This window comes from Nyctereutes procyonoides, unplaced genomic scaffold (assembly GCF_905146905.1).
Source record: "Nyctereutes procyonoides isolate TBG_1078 unplaced genomic scaffold, NYPRO_anot_genome, whole genome shotgun sequence".
NCBI lineage: Eukaryota > Metazoa > Chordata > Mammalia > Carnivora > Canidae > Nyctereutes > Nyctereutes procyonoides.
Window position 1 is genome coordinate 69625278 of NW_026575049.1, and position 19207 is coordinate 69644484.

The window sequence follows — 19207 nt, forward strand, 5'->3', positions numbered from 1 at the left end:
CCTAACATATTTTTTTTAAAAAATGTATCTGAGATACAGATGGACATTTACATACAAAGATACTGCACCACCCGTGATAATCACAAAACTGTGGAAATTATCTACATGTCCTAGAATAGCGGGTTAATCAAATAATGCATCAAGTGATGATAGAACGTGGTCAGAAACAATATTATATTTGCTGACATGGAAAATGCTTACAGTAGAAGGTAAAGTGAAAGAATTAAGACACAAAACTATATATTTTTGAATTCAATACATTTTCAAGTCATGTACATAAAGAAGACACGAAATACACTGATAAATAAAATCTTTTTAAAAAGTGGGAGGGCGCCCAGGTGGCTCCGTGGTGGAGCGTCTGTCTTCCACCCAGGGCGTGATCCTTGGGTCCCGGGATCGAGTCCCACGTCGGGCTCCCTGCAGGAGCCTGCTTCTCCCTCGGCCTGTGTCTCTGCCTCTCTCTATGTTTCATGAATAAATACATAAAATCTTTAAAAAAAAATACATGATATATTAAAGGTAGTTATTGCCGGGTCATATAGCGAATCTTATTTTCTTCTGAGTACATATGCATATGTCATAAATTTTCTACAATGAACATGTTTATAATCGGGAAAAAAAGGTATCAAAAAAACCCAAAAAAACAAAAACAAAAACAAAAAAGGTATCAAAATCCCCAACTCACGGCAGCTCCTCAAAAAGTTAAGCACAGAATCGCTATATGACCCAGGAATCCCGCTCCCGGGTAAACTCGAGGCCGCTGAGGGCTGACGTCCACACTAGCACTAGCACGTGCGCGTCGGTAGCAACACGGTTTGTAACAGCCACGGCGCAGGAACCATCGGAACCGTCGCCAGGTAATTCCAAAGGTCTCCTAATTTGAGGGAAGGAGCGCAGATGGGGGCCCCATCCCGGGACCCCGGGGTCATGACCTGAGCCCCAGGCAGACGTGTCACCGACTGAGCCCCAGGTGCCCCAAACTGTACATTTTAAAGGGCGAATTTTGTGGTTTGTGGATCATTTTATTTCAAAAAAAGAAAAAAAAGAGAGAAAGGAAAATCCCCTTGCCCACATGCTCCGTTTCACTGCCCCTCACAATTTTCTTTCACAAAAGCGTTTTCCTTCCTTTTGCGTGACGCTCAGCTGCTGCAGTCCGTGCCCCCCCCCCGGCCGTGCGGGCCCCCGTGGCCGTCCACACAGCGTGGCCCGAGTCCCGAGGCGGCGGCTGTGACTCTCTCCCCTGATCGGGTCGTCCCCAGCCGCCCCCGTCCCAGGCCCCAGAGCCAGGCCCCCGCGGCCCCTGGCGGGAGCTCACCCCAAGCTGCCCCGCACCCTGCCGGCGTCTAGAAGATACACGTTTCCTGGGACTTCGAGTTCAGCAGCTCTGTGGGAACTGACCTGGCGGGCGGGCTGAGGACACGGGCGACAGGGCCGCTGTGACCGGGCGCAGGGACGGGCAGGCTCGCGGCCAACGTGGGGCGGTGGGGGGCTGGGTGCACCCGTGCCCCTGTGCGGCTCGAGGGGTCGGCCCCGGCTGTCACCCCCCCCGCAGGGGGACCGCAGGCCTAGGGCCCCTCCAGACCCCCCTCCAGGATGACACATGGCAGGGGGATGCGGGAAGGCCTGGCACGGTGGCAGGTTGGCCCGTCCCCTGGCCTGGGGGCTCCGCACGGGGGCACGCTTGGCGCCCTCGGTGCCCGGGGTTCCCCGGGTCTCTCTGGAGCCCTCATCCTACTGGGCGCCCGAGGCCCCGGGCGGCCCTCCCAGGGACACGCTTCCTGCGCGACTGGGCCGAGGGGACAGTGGAAGGAAGAGTCACTGCTGAAGAAGTAAAAGTAGGACGAGGCAAGTGAAGGCGCCCCGACGGCCTGAGGCTGTGGGCTGTGGGCTGTGGGCCGCGAACCCGGCCAGAGGCCGCGAGGAGGAGGCGGCTCGGGGAGCCCTGGGGGGGGGCTGCTCCCCTGCTGCTCCGGGCGCCGCAGGCTGCGGTGAGGAAAGGGAGGCCAATGCAGGGAACGGAGGGGGCCCTTCCCGCTCTTGCACTTGGGCCGCGGGCGCGGACGGCGGGCAGGTAGCGATGGGCAGCAGCGCTGCCGTCTAGCCACCTCGGCCGTGGGCGCAGCAGGCCCCGAGGATGCAGCAGGCCCCGAGGACGTGGGCGCAGCAGGCCCCGAGGACGTGGGTGGAGCAGGCCCCGAGGATGCAGCAGGCCCCGAGGACGTGGGCGCAGCAGGCCCTGAGGATGCAGCAGGCCCCGAGGACGTGGGCGCAGCAGGCCCCGAGGATGCAGCAGGCCCCGAGGACGTGGGCGCAGCAGGCCCTGAGGATGCAGCAGGCCCCGAGGACGTGGGCGCAGCAGGCCCCGAGGCCGTGGACGCAGCAGGTCCCAAAGCCGTGGGCGCAGCAGGCCCCGAGGACGCAGCAGGTCCCCAAGGCCACGTCCGCTCGCCCCACGCCCGCGGCGCCTCAGCACATTCTATTTTACTGCAGTTTTCGTGAAGCCCGGACCCTGGAACTTCCATTGTGGAGGCACAGCCTGGGCGAACGGCTGTTACTCGGGGAGCGCTATTGCTCCCCACCCGAGAGCAGGAACCCCGCTACGTGTGGGCGGTAAGGGGGGGCCAGGACGGCACGCACAGCTCGCCCTCGTATCTGTGCTCAATTTTAAGACCGCGGGAAACTGCTGGGATAAAAGAGCAGCCCCACGGATTCATGGGGTGTCCCGAACACACGGCCTGGGGGCGAGGGCGATGGGGGCGGCGCCCGCGGGGGTGGCGGGTGTTCACAGGGATCCCTGCTCCATCCTCTTAATTTGCTGTAAACCTAAAAGTGTTCTGAAAAAGAAAAAGGTTTTAGGGGAGGAAGAAGGCACAGCTGCCTCAAAACACGTCTCTAACCTACTGCCTTCCTTCCCTAAGGGCTGGGAGCTCTTTTCATGAAGGGGGAGCACCCGCCGGAGGCCCCGAGCCCACGAGCAGGCAGGAGCCGGGGGGGGGGGGGGGGGGCAGACGGGCGGGAAGGGGCGCCCCCAGAGCCCCTGTGCCCCGCCCCGCTCAGCAGGCAGCTGCTGGGGCGCCCGACCCATGTCCCCCGCGGGCAGGCTGCTGGACCGGGCGGGACGTGGAGACGCCCCCGCCCGCCCCTGTTGGCCTTGGGATCCTTGGCCCCAGGCCCCACGTCCGCCCTTAGCAGACAGTGTCCCGGCCTGTTTACTCAGCCATAAAATGAGGACGAGCTGACACCACCCGTCTCCCAGGATGTGATGTGTCACCACGCCACCAAGGACGCCCAGCACGGGGCCAGCCGCCCAGGAGCACGCAGGGAACGTCGTGTGCGGCCCGCGGGCCTGGACCTGCTCAGCCGGCCTGGCCGCCCCAGCGCCCCCAGGACACGGCCAGGGACAGCCCGGCCCGACGGGCACCGCAACCCCACAGGCCCAGGGATGCCTGGGGAGCGAGTCACGGTTCCGGGGCTGCTGTGGAGGAGCGAGGCCTCTGCGCCGCCCCCACCAGCCTCCCCTGAGGCCCGGGCCGCACTGCCCTGGACACCCCTGCGCGGCGGTGACCTCGGGGACACGGGGGGACTTTGCCGTGGGCCGGGGTTGACGGAGATCCTTTAACACCCGCCCCCCTGCGTCCTCCGTTCCCCGCCGCAGGACCCCCCCATTGAGGCCCACTCCCGAGGGGCGCCGGCGGCACCTTGCCTTGCCCCCTCCCTGGCACTGCCACAGCCTCGCCCGCCGGGGCCCGTTGGGCCGCATTCACCCCCGGCTCACAGAGCGCAAGGGGCACACGCAGCCCGTGGGCGGCCTTCCCCCCAGGCCCCGCCACCTGGACTTCGGTCCCCTGCACGACGACCCTGCTGTATCACACGCGAGGCGTCGCATGCGGAGAAGAGCCAGGAGCTTCATCGAAAATCTAAGCTCCCCTTCCTTTGCGGCTGCCCTAGGGCAGCGCGGGGGGCTCAGCGGTTTAGCGCCGCCTTGGGCCCAGGGTGACCCCGGGGTCCCGGGATCAAGTCCCGCATCGGGCTCCCTGCGTGGAGCCTGCGTCTCCCTCTGCCTGTGTCTCTGCCTCTCTCTCTCTCTCTCTCTCTGTGTGTCTCTCATGAATAAATAAATAAAATCTTAAAAAAAAAAGAATCAAATTTCTACTAGTTAAAATTGGCTGGTCTTTCTCTACCCCTCACATGATATTCCTACTAGGAAAAAATAAAAGATCTTATTACGCAGTTTCTTAAAACCACCACTGGACCAAGCCTCACTCTACCGCTAGCCCGGGATGCAACAGCGCGTGGCTCAGCAAACCTCCGAAATCTTTTCAAAGACTTTTGATAGTGTTATTTTAGTTTATTATTGTTATTCTCCCCCAACAGAAGAAACGTTGCATCGTTTTGTAATCAAACCCCATTTGCAAACATCGACAAGAGGCTGTGTAATGTCTTAGGCACGCACGCAGCATAATCATCTATTGTCAACACACAAACGTCCTGGTGGTGTGACGCGTCTCCCACCCCACTGCCCTCTACCCAGTGTTCCCGTCTCAGATCCATAAATGACCTTCGTCTCCGAAACCCTTGGCGCTGCCCTTCCCTCACTGATTGGAGCACCCCTGCAGTTGTTCGGGGTGACTCGCGGAGGCAGATCTGGGGACGAGGTGGCCGGGGAGCCTCGAGGGGACAGGCTACCAAAGCAACAGGTCCCTGGCCCTGCCCCACGGAGTGGGCCATCTTCAGGCAACGCAGTGAAGAGGGTACAGTCTGTCCTCCACCCCCCCCCCCGCTATTCCCTAAAATACGTACTCCTGCCCAAATCCCAGCAGTTTTGTCCTGCCCTCTGGTCATTTAGGTCACCCCGCCCAGGCCTGCCATCCCCAGGGAGTGCCCGTCTCAGAGTCTCCGCTCCACATCTATCTCCGGGGCACCAGGGAGCCATCAGCAAGCTCTCAGGCGGGAAAGTATTCATGCACAAATTCACTTTGAGGAACAGTGGAATCCAACAGAAATGGAGGGGTTGTAGGCTGTGAGGCAGCCGAGGGCTGCGGTGGGGAGGGCTGCCCTGTGAACCTGAGACGAGAGCGTGCCCCAAACCAGGGAGCGTACGGCTAGCCCTGATCAGGATCAGCTCAACAGCATCAGATTCACCCAGAATCACTGAGGTTCCAATAAAATACCTTTCCTAAAAAGCGAAGCTTCCAAAAAAAAAAAAAAAAAAAGTGAAGCTTCCATTGCCAAAACAGTATTTTAATTACTTTAGGGGGAAATCTTGCTAAAATGTGGCCCACGTAGGGCTCCTGGGGGGCTCAGTCAGTCAAGCATCTGCCTTCAGCTCAAGTCATGATCCCAGAGTCCCGGGATCCAGCCCGTCGGGCTCCCCGCTCATGGGAAGTCTTCTCTCTCTCCCTCTGCCTCCTCAGCTGTGCACGCTCTCCTCCTCTCTCTCAAATAAATAAACAAAATCATTTTTTTAAAAAATGTGAAAAAAAACAAAATTAAATTAAAAATGAAAAAAACGTGGCCCACAGTTCCCTGTTGCCTTAAAAACTACCCTTTCCCCGGGCACCCGGGGTGGCTCAGTCGGTTAAGCATCTGACTTCAGTTCAGATCATAATCTCAGGGCCCAGCATCAGGCCCCACGGGGGCTGTGCTCAGTGGGGAGTCTGCTGCACCTGCTCCCTCTGCCCTGTTCATGAGCACACTCTCATAAATAAATAAATAAATAAATAAATAAATAAATAAATAAACAAAAAACAAATAAATAAATAAATCTTTAAAAAACAAACACTGACGTGGTCCTCATTATGAGCATTCCCTGCGGAACAAGATGATAATGTGATCCTGTTTCCTGATTGTACCCCTGGCCTTCCCCACGGCCTTCACTTTCTTGGCATCTATGTGTCTGAGTCTAAAAACTACCTACCAAAAATAAAATAAAATAAAAAAATAAAATAAAATAAAATAAAATAATAAAATAAAATAAATAAATAAATAAAATAAAATAAAATAAATAATATAAAATAAAAAGTAAAAACTACCTACCAGCCCCACCTTCCAGGCTGTTTCCCTTCATCTGAAGTGGCTGAGAAGTCAGCCACTCTTATTAGAACAGTGCGCCAAGTAAGGGGAAACAGATGGGAGGCCCTCAGAAGGCTAAAGCACCTGGCTTAGATGCAAGGATTTTTTTTTTTTTTGCAAGGATTTTGATAGAGCTATTTCTACAGATCCTACTTCCAATAACTCCCAGTTTAGGGCTAAAGTCCAAAGAGAGGGATGCCTGGGTGGCTGGGTTGAGCGTCTGCCTTTGGCCCCGGGCGTAATCCTGGAGTCCCAGGATCGAGTCCCACATCGGGCTCCCTGCATGGAGCCTGCTTTTCTCTCTGCCTCTGTGTCTCTCATGAATAAAAAATAAAAAACTCTTTAAAAATAAAATAAAATAAAGTCCAAAGAGAGATGAGGCTTCAAGACTCAGTCCCACCAGAAGGTTCCTTCCATATATTTATCACCCACCCTTTGGCTGGTAGGAAGTTTCTATTACTGTGACGCTGACGCAGAACTCCGCGCTTTGCTCTTCTCCGTGTGTTAGTCCCGGGCCCTGCCGGGGGAGCGGCGCTGCTGAGCCCCTCGAGGCCCGGGGCCTTGCCTCCCGAGGAGCTTCATCAAGAGGGATGAGGGCACAGCCCTGCGATACCTTACAGGCCTCAACCTCCTGCCCCAGCCCTGGGGCCGCACCTGTGACCGTGGCCGCTTTATGGCGTGACCACCCGGGACGGTGAAGGGAGACCCCACGGGGAGGGCAGGGCACCAGCAGGCGGACCACCACCAGGGCACCCGCCCGCTGGCACCTCTCCAAGGAACCCAGAGGCTGGTGTCAGGACAGGGCCACCTGGCCTGTGTTTGGAGCTCTTCTGAGCAATGATCTCACTCTGCATTTTTCGCCCCGTGGGTTGTGACCCACTACTGGGTTACGAAATCAGTTTAGTGGGTCACGGCCAGCAATTTTCTTTAAAAAGTAAATAGAACAGAAGACACCCAAGTGCATCGCACACAACGAGGGGGTTATCTCCATAAAACTTTTGCTTGGTTTTATTTATCTGTGTGTCGGTGTGTGGGGCGGTTGGGACAGGAGGTAGACTTCTCACAGGGAGAGGTGGTCAAGGAAGTTTGGGACGCAGTAACCTAAGAGCACGCACGCATCCTGCGGCTCATCTCCCTGGGACCCGTCTCTGCTACCGCCCACCTGTGATGAGAAGTCACAGGACTCTGTTCAAGGTCCTCAGGGGGCGTCACCTGGAAGGCACGGTCGGGAAGCCTCCTTGGGGGGAGCGGGGCTGGCTGCGGCACGAGCAGGGGCAGGGAGGGCGCAGCAAGGCTGGAAGGCAAGGCGTGGGCAACGGACGGGGTGAACGAGGCCAGGGGACCCGTGGGCCGGAGCTGCCGACGCCGCCTTCCTGGGGGGCAGGCGAGGGGCTGAGGTTAGAGCTGCGGGGGAGGAAAGCTGGTCTGCCTCCAAGCACCCCCTTGCAAAGTTACCTGTGACCCTGGGCGGGGGGGGTTGGGCCTGGTGCCCCCCTCTCTCAGGGATAGTGCCTGCTTTTCTTCTGCCAATTTAAATTTAACTTTCAGTTAACTATTAAAATGAAAAATTCAGTTCCTCAGTTATAGTAGCCACATCCTGGACCCCGACAGCCACATGTGGCTAGTGGCCTGCCTACGGTGCGGCACAGAACGTTCCCACCAAAGCAGCAGCGTCTACTGGACAGACACATTCTGGTTTTTTAAAAAAAGATTTTATTTATTTATTCATGAGAGACCGAGAGAGAGGCAGAGACACAGGCAGAGGGAGAAGCAGGCTCCATGCAGGGACCCTGATGTGGGACTCGATCCAGGGACCCCAGGATCACACCCCAGGCCGAGGCAGGTGCTGAACCGCTGAGCCCCCCGGGCTGCCCTGGACAGACACATTCTAGAACGAGCAAATGCTCCGCCCATTCTAGGCGCCTTCCCCCAGGAATCCAACAGCTTCTGTTCCGTCTGTTAAACCTGCAGGTCTAAGTGTCTCTGGGAGACGCAGCGGAGCGACTTGAATTCTTACCAAAGGGCAACGGGCGATATGAACAGAATGAAGAAAGCCAGAATCTAAGAAGCCATCGACGGGAGGCCGCGCATGTGACAACACGGAGGACGGAGGGACGTCAGACAGTAAGGCGCGGCCCTGGCCACGCGAGCTGCCTGGGGCTCCTGAGAATGAGGAGAAGCTCCTCTATCGGGGGATGTGGAAAACCTTGAGAACTGTGAGGAAGTGACCCACAGTCATTACTCATCTTCAAGTGAGTCCGTTCCCAGCAGCCGTCAGCAAGGGGGCTCGGCCCAGGAGTAAGCGCTTCTCCCCTTGTAGGAAGGGAGCAGGAAGAGTGGGCGCAGGCCTTCCCGGGGGGACGCCCGTCCTGGGCCCTCCTCCGCTCCCTGCACTTGCTTTACCACTAGGTCCAGGCCTCCAGCTCCTTCACGCCAATGACTCCCCGAGAAAGAGCACCCGCGCGGGCCTAGGGACTCCAGTGCTGACTGGTCATCGCTACCAGGAGCCTCCCGCAGCAGGCCCAGGAGAACCCGAGCCGTCCGCGGCCCCTGGCCCCTCCTGTGTTCTGGTTTCTGGCTCATCCTCCACTTGCTCACTCCATCATCCAGGTCAGCACCCGTGAGTCACCCCAGACTCCTCCCCCTCCTTCCTTGCTCCCCACCCAAGGTCGCCACGTCCGGGCCACCTCTCCACTCTGCCACGACTCTGCCCAGCCCAGACCCTCCCCAGCCCTCACCTTCACAGGGCCCGGCCACCGGTCTTCCTGCTTCCAGTCACGGCCACCCCCAGCCCAGTGGTTCTTAACCACAGATGAGCAACAGGTCACTTGGAGAGGCGTTTAAAATCGAGACTCTGACTCAGTAGGTCTGGCCAGGTGGAGCACGTGTATTTTGCAAAAGTGCCCCAGGTGGCTGTGATGCGTGTCCTTCATTAAGAACCACTGCCTCCTCCCCCTCCTCCTCCTCCTTCTTAATAACAACAAAAACAACAATTAACATTTTTCTGTGTGCTCACATGTCCTGCCTCATGTAATCTTCATGACAACCTTGTGAGGTAGGAGCTATCATCTACTCCCATTTTACAGTTGTTGAAACTGAGGCACAGAAGTCCCACGGCTAGTGACGGGAGGACCAGAACACGACCCGCCACTCCTTGCCACTCTGCTCTCTACACCATTGGTCCCTCCTGAACACCCTCCAAAGACAGTTCCAGAAAAAGCTGGAAGGGGCACCTGCGTGGTTCAGTCAGTGAAACATTTGACTCTTGATTTCGACTCAAGTCATGATCTCAGGGTCGAGCAATGGAGCCAGGTGCTGGGTTCCACATGCTGAGCCAGGAGTCTGCTTGAGACTCTCTCTCCCTCTGCCCCTGCCCCCTCCTCATTCACATGCACGCGCGCTCTCTCTCTAAAATAAATAAATCTTTTAAAAAAAAAAAGATACGAACTTACACACTCATGATTTCCCTCTCTATCCAATCTCCCACCACAGCTTCTTAACACCATAAGAAATATCTTGATCAGGAGGGTGGCAATAGAGTAGACACATTATAAAAATTCACTAAGAAGTATGCTTAGGGGGATCCCTGGGTGGCGCAGCGGTTTGGCGCCTGCCTTTGGCCCAGGGCGCGATCCTGGAGTCCCGGGATCGAGTCCCACGTCGGGCTCCCGGCATGGAGCCTGCTTCTCCCTCCTCCTGTGTCTCTGCCTCTCTCTCTCTCTCTATGTCTATCATAAATAAATAAATAAATCTTAAAAAAAAAAAAGAAGAAGTATGCTTAGGACTTCTGACTTCACTGTATGTTCATTACTCCTTAGTAAAAAAAAAAAAAAAAAAAAATCCTGAAAAAAGTCCCTTAGGAAAAAAAAGAAAGAAAGAAGAAAAAAGAAAAGAAAGAACCAAGCAAATGTGAAATAGGTAAAAACATGCATGCACAGAAGAAACTAGAAAGGAGCAATCGATCACAGTGTTGGAGATTATGAAGAATTCTTTCTGGAATAACACATTTAAAAACAGATTAGGAGAAGATCCGCAGAGCTCATCCACAGGGAAATCCTTAGAGGAGACCTGACTTGGAGAGGGCACGGCCTGGAGGCAGGGTTGCCTGCAGATGGACAGGAAAACGCCGGCGCGGGCGGGCTGGGCGACAGTGGGGAGCATAGGGCTACGCATTCTAGAGACACAGGAGCTCTGAGGGTCCACAGGACTGTCTTTGGGTCAGAGACTGTGGAATGGCCCAAGTGGAGGTCCGCGGTAGTGAGGGGCTTCTTCCTTGAAGAGGCCATGTGATTTCTACACCAAGAAGAAAGTCCAGCCCCATGAAGTCTGGGTCCTGGTATGTTTGGTGCTTATGAATGCAAAGGACCCCACTGGGATCACCCATGTTTCCAGCTCCACTAGGCAGTCCAAGGGAGAGGACGTGGCACCTTGATTTTGAAGTCGACCCTAAAAGACCAAAGAAAACGTATACCTCACACTAGCACCCATTAAGATACATTTAGAGAAAATGTGATCAAAACAGAAGGAACTGGTGTACAAACAGACAATTCCCTGGAAAAGACCAGAGAGGCCTAGAGCAGACCCAGAGCAGACCCAGGCATACGGGGAAAAGTCCTGCAAGACGGAGTCAGCATGTCAGACCTTGAGGCTAAGGACAGATATCTTAATCATTAGTTAGTAGGAAAAAAGAATTTAACTCATTACAATTAACCAAAATATGACCAATTCCACCTAGATTAAGAATTAAATGTAAATTTCTTTTAAAAAGAAACCATTTGGGATCCCTGGGTGGCTCAGCGGTTTAGCGCTGCCTTTGGCCCCGGGAGTGATCCTGGAGTCCCGGGATCGAGTCCCACGTCAGGCTCCAGCCTGCTTCTCCCTCTGCCTGTGTCTCTGCCTCTCTCTCTCTCTATGTGTCTCTCATGAATAAATAAATAAAAACATAAAAAAAAGAAACCATTTAAGTATTGAGAATTTGTATAAATATATAATTTAGCAGCAGAGAAAACCTTTCTAGCTCTTCCCCTAAGCGGCCTAAGGTGAAAACCTCTGAAAATGGTTCATTATGCACTTGACCCAGAAAACCCTAAAAAATCAAGAAATAAATAGGTTCAAATCTTCACGTCCACTTTAAGAACATGCGTGAAGCTGCCCGGGCCATCAAGGACACGCATATCTGAAACGCCACCAAGTATCTGGAAGATGTCACTTGGCAGCAGCAGTGTGCGCTGTTCCGTCGCTACAGTGTTGAGTTGGGAGGTGGGCCCAGGCCAAGCAACGGGCTGGGCACAGGGTCGGTGGCCCAAGAAGAGTGGTGAATTTTTACTGCACGTGCTTAAAAATGCGGATCGTAATGCGGAACTTAAGGGTTTACGTGTAGATTCTCTGGTCACTGAGCACATCCAGGTGAACAAAGGCCCCAGGATGCGGCATAGAACTCACAGGGCTCATGGTCAGATTAACCCAAACACGAGCTCTCCCTGCCATGTCGAGACGATCCTTACTGAAAAGGAGCTGATTGCTCCTACACCAGGCTGCACAGAAGAAAAAGATATTCCAGAAGAAACCGAAGAAACGGAAACGTATGGCCCAGGAGTGGATTCCACGTAGAGTAAGTGGAACATAACAAAACAAAACCCTTGTAAGCCTGACACAAAGGCAGAGACATGCTTAGCCTAGAGATCCAAATACCAAGGAGTCTTCTGCCCCAGGAACCTCCATCAGCAACCCCACGGAGAACTGTGACCATCCCTGCCCGTCCCCCACCCCAGCTCTCACGTATTCCAGATTCTGGCTCACTCTCCATCTGCTCCGTCTGCCGCCCAGGTCAGTACCCCTGAACCACCCAGCTCCTCCCACGCCTTCCTCCTTCCTCACCTGGAAGCTTACCACTTCTTGGCCACCTCTCCATCCTGCATCAATCTGCCGGCTTGATCCTCTCCGGCCTGGCCCTGACTGGAGGCCTCCTCCCGCCACCGTTACCAGCTCGAGGACTGCCCATGGGCCTCTCGGCTCCTCGTCACCGCCACTCTGGCCCAGTGGTTTAGAAAGCCTATAAAGACCACCTTGATTGCGTGCACTTTTGACGTTTGTGAATGCTTAAATAGCGAACAAACCTAAATGGCAAATGACAATCTAGGATAAAGTATTCATTATAGGGGATCCCTGGGTGGCTCAGCGGTTTGGCGCCTGCCTTTGGCCCAGGGCGTGATCCTGCAGTCCCGGGTTGAGTCCCACATTGGGTTCCCTGCATGGAGCCTGCTTCTCCCTCTGCCTGTGTCTCTGCCTCCTCTCTCTCTCTCTCTCTTTCTCTCCATCATGAATGAATAAATTAAATAAATAAATAAATAATAAATATTTGTTATATAAAAAAGACAAAGACTTAATAGCTTGAATATGTATCAAGTTCTCTTTTAAAGCAAAAGGACAAAGAATAAGCCACACTAAATAATAAAATACTACACAAACGAAATGGAAAAAAGAACATACCAAATAGAAAACTAAATAAAGCACATAATCAATTCTTCAAATAGAATTACCAATAACTAATTGGCCTGTAAAAAAATAATTCAAGTAATAAAAAAAATAATTTGAAAAAAAATAAAAATTAAAAAATTAAAAAAAAGCAGAATGGGCAGCCCGGGTGGCTCAGCGGTTTGGCACCACCTTCCACCCAGGGTGTGATCCTGGGTCCCGGGATCGAGTTCCACGTTCGGCTCCCTGCATGGAGCCTACTTCTCCCTTTGCCTGGGTCTCTGCCTCTCTGTGTGTGTGTCTCTCATGAATAAATAAATAAAGTCTATAAATAAATAAATAAATACAAAATATAATAGCAAGAATGAAATACTATTTTTGCTTATCAAATTTGCAATTTTTAAAAAAGCAATATCTAATATTGGGGAAGATACAGTCAAAGAGATGTTCTCATAGGGCTGGCGGTCAAGAGTCTAAGTTGGTATATCCTTTCTGGAAGGCGATTGGGGAATATGAAAATTGTTCAAAGTGTGCGTATTTTTTGATCTAACAATTCTACTTCAACACTATATCCTAAGGATATAAATGAGGATGTCCAGAAAGAATCATATATAAGCCCTAACTGTTAGTAACCGAAGGGGACACTAAGGGATTAGTTAAGTCATGGTAGGTACACAGTGAAATACTACAGACCCAGGGGACGTTTATTTATTGTCAAGGACCATCGTGCACAACGTATTGCTAAGTATGAAAAGCAAGTCACAGAGCAGCACGTCTGATGGGAACCATCTACGTCGTGGAGTGCATGCGCGCACATGCATTACATACACACAGAAAAAAGATCTTCAGGCATGTAACCAAAATAGCAATAGTACATACCTCTGACTAGTATTATCAGTGTGGTTTCTTACTTTCTTGTTTGTTCTTTGTGCTCCCCATTTTAAGAGAGACACGGCGGGGGGATCCCTGGGTGGCTCAGCGGTTTAGCGCCTGCCTTTGGCCCAGGTCATGACCCCGGGTCCCAGGATCGAGTCCCGCATCGGGCTCCCTGCGTGGAGCCTGCTTCTCCCTCTGCCTGTGTCTCTGCCTCTCTCTCTCTCTCTCTCTATGTCTATCATGAATGAATAAATAAATAAAAACTTAAAAAAAAGAGAGAGAGAGACACGGCGGTGTGATACGCTCCCCCCCACCCCCCCACCCCCGTCTGCCTGCTGGGGAATCCCTGCCCGGGGTCCTCGTTTGACTCAGCACCTCCGTGCCTTACAGGTAACACGTGTGGGGGTTCTTAAGCCGCTGCTTAACTTTTCAAACGTAACCTTGTCTCCTCAATTCTCTAGACCGCGGTAGGCCTGTGTCCTACAGTGCCTAGGACACAGCAGATTCTTCGGAAACGGCCCACGACAGGACCTATCACCCCTGCTCCCCAGGTGTGGCACCGAGCTCGGCTCCGGGCAGGCCCGAGGCTGCGTGTTGTGGGCCACCTGTCCATCCTGTCCCACTGGAGATGCTTTCTGTTGCTGCTCATTACTGCTGAGTGATGGGGCTGTTTGTTTAAAGCCCAGGTTACTGCCCCACACCCAGAGGCAAAGCCAATCCCGTGGCATCCTGTAATTAAGGAACCAATAGGTGTTTCCTCTAGCGCGAGGCTGGCTTTGATCCAACAGGTCCCTTCCCACCTCTTCCGCCACCCGCACCCCATTTACAACTTCCCACCCTGGCTGTGGGAGGCCTCCTTTGGAAAAGCACCCCCCTCATCACAACTGTGGGTCTGCTCAGAGGAGTCCTGCGTCCCTGGTTCCCACGCCTGACTCCCCGCTGCTCCTTGGGCCCCCGAGGGACCCAGGGCGCTCTTGTTCTCGAATGTAGGCAAACCTGCTGCCCACGCAGTCCGGCCTACGGGCCAAGGGACTGAAAGAGCCCTGGGAGACAGGTCGCCTAGGGCAGGACTCCGGGTGTTATGCAGATTCACTAAGTTAACTGTCGGGTGGCCCATAAGCTCTCTAACCAGTACTCACTTTGGTTAAATCACCTGGAGAAAAACAATGCAAAAGGCATCAGAAATGGGAGAGTTAGAATCCGGGAGAAAAGCACAAGGGGTTGCTTCGTCCCCTCCCTGTATAAACACAAGCAACCCCTGGTGCTCCCGAGGCTGCAGGAGGCGGGACGGGAGAGGTCCTACTGTGCCTCCCGGGGCGCGCGTGAGGGGCCATGGGGAGCCTGGGCCTGGGAGCCCCTTGCCTCGGCCTCCTCATCGGCAAAATGGGGTAACGGGATCCTGCCTCCGACTTCCAGTGAGGATTTAGTGAGTTAATGGATATAAAGCACTTAGAATAGCTGCAGGCTACAAGCCAGCAAGACGCAAGCGTCTGCCACTGTTCACAGAAGGAGTCACACGGTGACACTTATATGCTGGCACCGGTGCCCTTCTGGGGCTGAGGGTTTCTCGGCCTCGACACTACCACAGGCTGGGCTAGAAACTCTGGTGAGCACCGCGGACGTCTAGCAGCATCCCCGGCCTCTCCCTACCCCCTATTTGCAGGTAGTATTCCCTTAACCCTCCCACATGCCCATTTTGTGACAACCAAAAAAATCCCAAACATTGCTAATTGTCCCCTGCTAGTGGGGTTGGGGCAAATTGGCCCCTTTCAGAGCCACAGACAGGGTCCTATAAAAGCCAGTGTCATGGGGCACCCAGCTGCCTCAGTCAGTAGAGCACAGACTCTTCTGTTTGGGGGCGGGGGCTGCAGAGAGAGAATCCTAAGCAGGGTCCAAGCCCAACACAGACGGAGTCTGTTGTGGGGCTCAGACTCGTGACCCTGAGATCATGACGTGAGCCCAAATTAAGAGTCGGACACTCAACCTACTGAGCCACCCAGGGACCCCTAGAGCACCTGACTCTTGATCTCGGGGTCATGAATCCAAGCCCCACATTAGGGGTAGAGGTGGCTTAAAAAAAAAAAAAACAAAGCAGTGTTAGGGAGAAGCTATGCCACACTGCGAGCTGGCCTGGACGTCCCACAAGGCCCCGTGTGGCTCGATGTGGGAGCTGCAGGCGGGGAGCTGAACAGGCCAGTTCTGCGTCCCCAGGTGGCTGCCGTTTTCTCTCCCTGCACGTGCAATGGGACACTGGGGCCCGCTCTCGTTGGGAGGGACCTCACCCCTGAGGAACTAAGAGGCCACAGAGGAAAGGCAGGGCAGGAGCTGACTTCTCCGGTAGCTTGGGTCTGTGGCCTTAATTAGAGAGAGCCCTGCAGACCCCAGAGGGGAGGAAGCCAGATAGGATTCAGACCTAAAGTCTTAGCCACCCCGGAGAAAATGCCCTCACCCCGTAAGGCCTGAGGGCACAGGAGCCTCTGCAGCCCCTTTGTTCTCAGAAAACACACTCCTCTTTTCATAAAATAACCTCCTGACCATTTAAAGCTTAACATGCACTTGACTTGACCCAGGAGTCACTAGGAATGTATCCGACAGCTGTGTTAGCACAGGTGCCTGTGGGTGCAGGCTTGGGACCTCACTGCCTGGTTCAAATCCCAGACCTACCACCTACCGGGTATGTGAGTATAGAAAAGTTACTCATCTCCGTGTGACCTAATTCCATCGTCCATGAGGCAGGGGCGATAATAAGGCCTATGTCGTTGGACTGTTCCAAGGGCTATGTGACTTACTACATGCGAAGAAGAATGTCTGTGGTCAACAAACGTTAGCCATCGTGATGTTTGTTGTGCCCTTAGCTGGTAATAGAGCTAAAAACTTGGAAATTTAGGCCAACCAACTGGTTACTGGTGCCCAGCATGTGGCACATCTATTCTAGAGAGTACTGGGCATCATTAAAAGAAATGAAGTTGACACAGATCTACTTAAATAACAGAACTCACTTAATAAGATCAAATTGCTAAATAAAGAACCGAACACGTTGCAGGTAAGTATATATAATTTGGGATTATTTGTATGTAAAAGGAACTCTACAGAAAGAGATACATGTCTTTATCTGCATAGAAAACCAAGCTTTAGTCCCTAAAGTCCACTGGATGTTTACGGTGAGCTTCCACTGTGCCAACAGGAAGCTTGCTCCAGGTATGTCTGAGATCTCCGGAACAGAGCAGGTCTGCGAAGCCGGCGGGGCCCACGTCTAAGAGCCCCTCTGCCACCCACGGGCAGCCAGGGATCTCGCAGCCGGCTCCCTGTGTCCCCCAGCTTGGTCCCACCCTGCGGCCACCGCTCCCCGGGCTCCTCCTCCTGCTGCCCGGGGGTCTGCTGTAGGCGAGGTGGGACTCCAGAGACCACAGAACTTTCCCCGGTCTCTCCTGCCTCTAGCCGGTCGGGGGACAGGAGCTCTGCAGAGGGCTGGGGGCCTCATCACGCCGCCTGGAATCCTTCCGTCTTCTTCAGTCTGTGCGAGAGAGTCCTTTTCTTCAATGAGCGATTCCACAAACCCTCCCGTTCTCCCAAGTGCGTAAGCTTTTGGCACACAAAGCCCAGAGACACCTGAAACTTGATTCCGTTTTCTAATCTGGGGAGCTAGTCCAGGAGCAAGTGAGCTCCAAGACTGTGAGAGTGGGAAAGGGGAAAATCGAAGGGGAAGAAAGAGATCAACTTCTCAAACACTACACCAGCCGCACATACGCGGAAATGCGGAGTACAAAGTCTGAACATTCCCACCGAGGAATTAACAGTGACTACAAGTAGGGTGAGCCTCCAAGAGGGAGAAGGGCTAGCAGGATAGATTTACCTTTCGTGTATTTTTTTTAAAGATTTATTTATTTGTTTGTTTATTTATTTTATTTATTATAGACAGAGAGAGAGAGAGGCAGAGACACAGGAGGAGGGAGAAGCAGGCTCCATGCAGGGAGCCCGATGCGGGACTCGATCCCGGGACTCCAGGGTTGTGCCCTGGGCCAAAGGCAGGCTCTAAACCGCTGAGCCACCCGGGCATCCCCTTTAAAAAACATTTTACGTATGGGCTGCCCGGGTGGCCCAGCGGATTAGTGCCGCCTTCACCCTAGGGTGTGATCCTGGGGACCTGGGGCTGAGTCCCATGTCAGGCTCCCTGCGTGGAGCCTGCTTCTCCCTCGGCCTGTGTCTCTGCCTCTCTCTCTGTGTCTCTCATGAATAAATAAAATCTTAAAAAATATGTATATATAATGTATATATTTTAAAGATTTATATATTATATATTTATAAATATAAATATACATTATGTATATGATAAATATTAATATATAATATTTATATATTTATATATAATATATAATATATTAAAGATTTTTTATTTATTTATTTATAAATAAATAAATGTATATATTTTTTACTTATTTGAGAAAATGAGTGAGGGAGAGAGAGAGAGAGAGAGAGAGAGAGAAGGAGCACGAGCAGGTGCAGAGGGAGAAGCAGGCTCCCCACTGAGCAGGGAGCCGGATACGGGGCTTGATCCGGGACCCCGGGGTCAGGACTGCTTGTGCAATCCACTGTGTTAAATATGTAAGTACACATGCATTTCCCCCGCAAGCTGGAGCCGGAGCCCACCGGTGGGCACACCCCGGGGATGCAGTTGCGCGAAGGCTTGAGACCTGCCAGGAAGAGGCCTTCCCAAGGCAGGAGCAAGCGCAATGAGCCGCCCAGTGCCAGAGCTTTGCTCAGCAGAGACAGGGAGGAATGGGGAGCCGAGGTAGTAGCTGTGACGTGGGACGAAGCCCAAGGCTCTGCAAGGCAGTGGGGGTGCCAGCAGCCCAGCCCGACCGGCTCCCAGCAGGCGGGCGTGCCAGTGACGGGTGCGGCAGGGCAAAGGGCGCCGGGAGCGGAGGGCGAGGCTAACCTCATCACCAGCACCCAGGAGCCAGGCAGCCTGGGGACGCCCAGAAGGCCCACAGGGGCGTGGGAGCTAAGCAAGGTCCGGAATTCCACACCGGCAGGTAGGAGCAAGAGCCAGGGCACCGGACGAGCTCTCGTGACGTGTCGCGTGCACAGGGGCCCACGTGTGCGCACAGGCGGGGAGCACGAGGAGGGCAGGGAGCCGCGAAGTCTACGCGGGAGGGGTCAGGGACGGCTCCTGACTCAAGGACCCTGGTGATTCAGAGGGCACGAGCGCACGAGGAGCCGCACGTGCAAAGGCCTGCAGCTGTGAGGGGACCAGCCAGTTCGGGGGAACTGACTCAAAGAACCTCAGACTTGGGGGCGCCTGGCGGGCTCAGGGGTTGGGCGTCTGCCTTTGGCCCAGGGCGTGACCCCGGGGTCCTGGGATCGAGTCCCACGTCAGGCTCCCTGCGTGGAGCCTGCTTCTCCCTCTGCCTGTGTCTCTGCCTCTCTCTCTCTCTCTCTCTCTGGGTCTCTGATGAATAAATAAATAAATCTTTAAAAAAAAGAAAGCAAGTCTCTCGGACTCAGACTCCGTACAGGGGAGCAGTCCAAGGGGCCACACAGGCTGCTCAGCAAGGGACCCGACTTGATCCTGCCGGCAGTGGCAGACGAGGCCTCTCCACTAGCACGTTCCCACCGCTCCTGGCACCCCCCACCCCACCCTGGGGTGCATAGTCCCACAGTGCGCTTCCCCCAGGAAGTGCCCCCGACCCCCTCGGGGACTCAGCCCTCGGCACGGGCTCCCAGGGGCTCCCAAGCACCCTCCCTCCTTCCCATCCCACAGCCTGGATTGCCTGCGCCGGGAACT